The sequence below is a fragment of the Nicotiana sylvestris genome, chromosome 2 (genome assembly GCF_000393655.2).
Source record: "Nicotiana sylvestris chromosome 2, ASM39365v2, whole genome shotgun sequence".
Lineage (NCBI taxonomy): Eukaryota > Viridiplantae > Streptophyta > Magnoliopsida > Solanales > Solanaceae > Nicotiana > Nicotiana sylvestris.
Window position 1 is genome coordinate 156529035 of NC_091058.1, and position 7027 is coordinate 156536061.

Consider the following 7027-nt stretch of genomic DNA (forward strand, 5'->3'; position numbering starts at 1 on the left):
GAGGGCAGGGTTATTGCTTATGCTTTGTGCCACTTGAAGCCCCATGAGAAGAACTACCCCGTTCATGATTAGAGTTGGCAGCCATTATTCTTGCATTGAATATTTGGAGGCACTATCTCTACGTATGTCTTGAGAGGTATTAACAAATCATCAGAGTCTACATCACCTGTTTAAGAAGAAGGATTTAAATTTGAGGCAACGGTGGTGGGTGGAGCTATTAAAAGACTATGATATCATCATTTTGTATCATCTCAGAAAGGCCAACGTGGTAGATGATGCCTTGAGTAGAAAGGCGGTGAGTATGGGTAGCCTTGCATATATTCCAGTTGGTAAGAGACCACTAGCATTAGTTGTTCAGACCTTGGCCAATCAGTTCGTGAGGCTAGATGTTTCAGAGCCTAGATGAGTTCTTGGTTGTGTGGTTTCTCGGTCTTCCTTGTATGAGCGCATCAGAGAGCGTCAGTATGACGACCCCCATTTGTTTGTCCTTAAGGACGCGGTATAGCACGGTGATTCCAATGAGGTTTGTATTGGAGATGATGGGGTGTTGTGAATGTAGGGTTGGATTTGTGTGCCTAATGTGGATGGGTTGCGTGAGTTGATTCTTGAGGGAGCCCACAGTTCGCGATATTCTATTCATCCGTATGCCGCCAAGATGTATTAGGATTTGGGGAAATACTATTAGTGGAGAAGAATAAATAAAGATATGGTAGGATATGTGGCTCGGTGCCTGAACTGTCAGCAGGTGAAGTATGAACATTAGTGGCCGAACAGTTTGTTTTAGAGACTTGATATTCCCGAGTGGAAATGGGAGCGTGTTACCATGGACTTTGTTGTTTGATTCCCATGGACTTTGAAGAAATTTGATATAGTTTATGTGATTGTGGATCGGTTGACTAAGTCTACATATTTTATTCTGGTTATGACTACCAATTCTGCAGAGCTCCTGAATGAGATCTATATCCACAAGATTTGTCTTCATGGTATGCCCTATCCATTATTTCTGATCGGGGCACGCAGTTCACATCACGGTTTTGGACAATAGTGCAGCGAGAGTTTGGCACACGGGTTGAGTTGAGTACCGCATTCCACCCCCATACGGATGGATATACTGAGTGCACCATTCAGATTTTGGAGTATATGATAAGCACTTGTGTTATAGATTTCGGGGGTTCTTGGGATTAGTTTCTACCACTTGCGCAGTTTGCCTATAACAACAGCTACCAATCGAATATTCAGATGGCTCCTTGTGAGGCTTTATATGGGGGTGGTGTCGTTCTCTAGTTGGTTTGTTTGAGTTGGGAGAAGTTAGGTTGTTGGGTACTAATTTGGTTCAGAATGTCTTAGAGAAAGTCAAGTTGATTTAGGATCGGCTTCGTACAACACATTCTAGACAAAAGAGTTACGCTGATCGGAAGGTTCGTGATGTTGACTATATAGTGGGAGAGAAGGTATTACTCAGAGTATCTCCCATGAAGGGTATGATTAGGTTCGAAAACAGTGGCAAGTTGAGCACTCGATATATTGGCCCTTTTTGAGGGCTTGAGAGGATTGGAGAGATGGCCTACAAGCTTGCATTGCCACCTAGTCTATTGGGTGTTCCCCCAGTATTTCATGTTTCTATGCTTGAGAAGTATTATGGTGATCCATCTCATCTTTTAGATTTCAGCTCGGTTTAGTTAGATGGGGATTTGACTTATGATATAGAGCATGTGGCCATTTTGGATCGGCAGGTTCGAAAGTTGAGATAAAAGAATATAGTTTCAATGAATGTTCAGTGGAGAGGCCAGCTAGTTGAGGAGGCTACTAGGGAGATCAAGTGGGAGACACAGAGCATATATCCATGCCTATTTGAAACTCTAGGTATGATTCTAGACCCGTTCGATGTCGAACGTTTGTTTAATAGGGGGAAAATATAATGACCCGGCTGGTCATTTTGTATATTGTAGCCCCGTTCTCCCATTTATCATTTCTTTTATGCTTAATTATGGTTGTGACTTGCCGGGGTGGTTGGATTGGTTTTAGAGAGAATTGTGACACTTAGTCCTAAGGTTGAAGGCTTAAGTTGAAAGAGTTGACAGGAGTTTGACTTTTGTGTAGACGATTCTAGAATAGATTTTGATGTTTCGGATAGCTTCATACGGTGATTTTGAGCTTAGGTGTGTGTCCATATATTGATTTGGAGGTCTGTAGGACATTTTGGCTTGAATTGGCGAAAGTTAGAAAGTTGAAGGTTTGGAAGATTGAGAGGTTTGACTGAGAGTTGACTTTGTTGTTATCGGGTTCAGATTTCAGCTCTAGGAGTTAGAGTAGGTCCGTGTCATTTATTACTTGTGTGCAAAATTTGAGGTCAATCAGAGTTGGTTTGATATGATTCAACATTAGTTTTAGAAGTTGAAAATTTATTAGTTCAATAGGCTTGAAATGGGGTGTGATTCATTATTTTGATATTGTTTGGTGTGATTTGAGGCTTCGACTAAGTTCATATTGTGTTTTAGGACCTGTTGGTATGTTTGGATGGGCTCCCGGGGACCTCAGATATGATTTAGATCAAGTTCGGCTTCATTTTGGACTTTGTTGGATTTCTGTTTTTCTGTATCTGGTTTCCTCTTTCATGATCACGAAGAAAGGGGCGAAATTGGGAAGGGTTGTCACTGGTAGGTGATAAGTGGGATTTTAACCTATTATTTGCTCTTTCTCACTTGCGTTTTGGGCCTAAAATGCGTTAAGGTATTCCTGAAAACTAATGTAATATGCTTATTTGCAGGGATTGTTCATAATGAGCCAAAGTAGCCATGATCAACTCATGAAAGAGTAAAAACTTGAACAAAGACCAAGACTAGGCCAAGAGCTGTGGAATGCGGACCGCGACGGAAAAATACGGCCGCGAAAGTGTCAACGCGGATGCGGTCATTAATTCGCAGACCGTGAAAGGGAGAATCATAGAGGTGGTTTTTGGGCACAAACATGGACGCGGACCGCGTCAGAAAGTGGCGACCACAAAAGTACCACCGTGGCCGCAATTGGAATTCTGCGGACCACAGTTGGTAAGGTTCAGAGAGCTCACAAAGTATGCAAAATTGTTAAGAGCGGTCCGCATCAAAATTACGCGACCGCAAAAGCCTCTCACGCGGACGCGGTGAAAATTATACAGTCCACGATACAAGGTTCAATCTAGTCCCAGATATGAATAAACGCGGACCGCGGTCAAAATTATGCAGCTGCGAAAGTAAGAGTGCGGCCGTGGTTAGAATTACGCGGCCGCGAAACATCCACAGGGGTATTTTTGTCCGGAAATTTTAACTTAGTATAAATAGATCTTTTTGACATTTTTAGGTTAAGTTTTGTTTTTGCCGAGTACGTGAGACGGCTGGAAATACCATTTTGGGCGATTTTGTATTAGATTAAACTTTTAACATTATTTTTTCATCTTTTAATCTAGTATTATGGATTTTATCTTTATTTCATCTTTGATTTCTGCTATTTTCATGAGTAGCTAAACTAGTGTGGGTATTTGATGGGTCTTAAATTTTAGGGCTTGAATGTGTATGAGCTAGTAGTATTTAGCCTAGTTCTTGCTAGAACTAAGGAATTAATGGTTGCAAACACTGATTCATGCCTTTATGACTTAGTCTCTACTTGAGAAAGAGGGACTAAGTCTAGAAAAACTAGGCTAACAAGGAATTGGGATGAACTCAAGAAATTGATAGCCCCAATTACAGGGTTAAACCTAGAGATAGTAATACCCGACTTGAACTAACATCACTTGAGAAAGCCAAATTGGGCAAAATCACTCAAACTACCGAGAGGTATGGAGTGAGTACCCGAGTGTGATAGTTATACTATGACCCCAATTAATCACATGATTGTCCTAGATTCTTGCTACCTATTAGATATCCACCTAGGTGGAAGTCACTACCCTAGTCCCTTTAAATCCTTGAAAATCAACATCAAAAATATTGTACTTAGTTTTAACTATTGCATGCTACAGAATAGAAGTAGAAGTAGAAGACAAACCAAACATGTGTGGAAGTACAATTAAGAGCAAACCCTGCATCTAGACTTGGATATAAACCTAACTCCAAACAAATTAACTCCCTGTGAATTCGATCCCGACCTTGTTGGGTAAAACTGCATCGACCATCCTTGCTACTCAATAGTAGTGTTGGTTTGGAACCGATCAGTAGGTTGTAATTAATTCTTCATGTTTGCAATACTGGGCACATGTTCATGAATCTTTGAGGTCTTAGGTCTTTGCGGACGCAAGATGGTTCATGAATACGTGTAGAGGAGTGGTTAGCTGGAGCGTTAGGATTCAAGCCTACACGATCGCGGTATTGTGCATGTGTTCGTGAAGAGTTAGGTTTGGTAACCATCGCATTCGCGGATGTGGCTGCACATTTGTGTAGTGTATTTTGAGGGCAGTGATCATTTGTTCTTCGCGATCGCGAGGTTGGTCCCGCAATCGCGATTCATAATGCCTGGGTAGCAGATTTAAAAACCCAAATCGAGGGGTAGAGTTATTATTTTATATTTTGAGTTGTAGAACTCAAGTTTTGACGATTTTGGAGGGATTTTCATGTCGTGGATCAAGGTAAGTATTTTTGACTTGGATTTGTTATTATTTCATGATTCCATCTTCAGTTTTAGTATTTAATTAGTGATTTAAAGTGAAGAAATTGGGGATTTTGTGGAAATTTTCACAAAATAAAAAATGGAAGTTTGGAGGTCGATTTGAGGCTGAAATTTGATGATTTTTGTATGGTTAGACTCGTAATCGAATGGGTGTCCAGAATTTGTGAATTTTATCAGGTTTCGAGGTACGAGCCTGGGATTTTTTGTGTTGAATTTTTTATTGTGATAAAGATCAAAATTTTATTGTTTGAAGTTGTTTCCTATGGCATTATTTGTTGATATTGAGTCATTTATGACTATATTCGAGTCATTTGGATGCTGATACACATGGAAAGGGCTTGTTGGAGTTGTGATTTATGCGTTTTAAGGTAAGTAACACAACTAAACTTGGATTTGATAGTGTTCAACCTTGCGAACTACGTTGTATGAAAGATATTGGGGTGACATACGTGCTAGGTGATGGGCGTGTGTGTGTCTACACCGGTGTGTTCATGGTTTGGGGAGGCCTTTCAGCTATTACTGGGCTTGTTTTAATATCATATCATGTTATCCCCGTGTTCCCTCTACTTGTTTGATTATTTGAACTGTGAATCATATTAGACATCATGTCTAGGCTCTATGCTAACTGTTTGAGGCTTGATAGGGCTATTCTTGTTTTTTCTGAGTTATACACCTTATTTGCACACATGTTCTTAGTCAAGATACCATATCCGTGTATGATATCTCTGTCTCAGTATTTCTTATTTGATTCCTCACATGTTGTTGATACCGCCTAAGGGTAATTCTGTTAAACTAAGTATTTTGAATGTGCTTATCTAAGACATGAATGGGAAATGACTGAGTTTGGGCCTTAAAGTCGGTTTGGTACTGGTTTTGAGGTGATGCGCACAAAAGGCCCATATTGGGCTAAGTGATATTGTTTTGGGCCGATGTGTATACCATGCCTCATTATTGGGATAAATGATTATGATTAGTGCTTAAGCAGGATCCGCCCCTCCAGAATCTGACATGCCAACAATGGGCACAGGCACTGTGTTTCATAAATGTGCTTGACGATGGGCAGTTATGCCATGCACCCATACAGTGCTAAGTGTAAATATTTTTTGTGGATCCACTATGATATTGTTGATTTACACATATACTTGATATGTAGGCATAGAGATGTACTTTCCTTATGCTACCTGATAATTGACCTGCTTTATCTATGTTGGGCTTTCACTGTTATACTTGAAAGCGTACCTAAATTACTGAAATGTGAACAAGCTAAACTTGATATTATTGAGCTAATGTTTCTATGGTTTTATATTCTAAACTATTTTCGGTTATTGGCATTGGCATTTAACTATTGTTCTCAGCTCGTCACTGCTTTCAATCCAAGGTTAGTGTTGTTACTTATTGAGTACATTGGATCAATTGTACTCATACTACACTCTGCACTTCATGTGCAGATCCAGGTACTTCCGGTTGAGGTGGGTTTTAGGCTTGAGTCATTGCCAGCTCTCAGGAACTATGAGGTAGCTGATATATCGACATCAGCCCTTGAAGTCCTCTTTCTGTTATCGTTATCTTTACTGTTCCTTCATTCAAACAGATGTATTAGAGGATTTTGCTTGTACCTTGTTGTTCAGTAGTGCTCATGTGCTCGTTGACAATTGATTTTGGGGGTTGGTTGTAGTAGTATTTTTTGTTTTATTCTCAGATGTTTTTATGATAGTCTTCCATTGTTGAGTTATTAGATTGTGTTATTCCATTTTCATTGATATCATGTAATTGTTAACTTACCTAGTGGGTTGAATTTTGTGCCATCATGATGCATGGGTTTGGGGTCGTGACAGCAATAAAGCTCTATACTTTGGACCATATATGATCAACAGCAAACCAGTCATCACTAAGGCATGGACAACAAATTTTAATTTCAATGCAGAGATACTGAAGACTATCCCACTATGGGTAAGACTACCCGACTTACCTCTTAACTGCTGGGAAAATGAATCACTAAGAAAAATTGGGAGTAGCTTAGGGAATCCTATTTATGAGGATGATTGCACTACCAAAATTGACTGTATCTCCTATGCTAGGATCCTTGTGAAAATGGACATAACTCTACCATTGCCTACAAAGGTGAAATTGAAGGATCCCAATGGAAGACAATTTGAACAGGTGGTTGATTATGACAGGAAACTAGTGTATTTTACCAAGTGCCTACAGTTGGGGCATAGCTGCCAGACTAGAGCTACTCATCAACCTCAGCAGATCTGGTACAATAAGCAAACACATGAATGGAAAGTAAAATAAGGTAAAGAGGCCGGAACTTCAAAATTGGCAACGATACAAGAACAAGTTGTAAGCCTACAAACGGGAGTGAACCAACAAAAGGAAAGGGTGATATAAC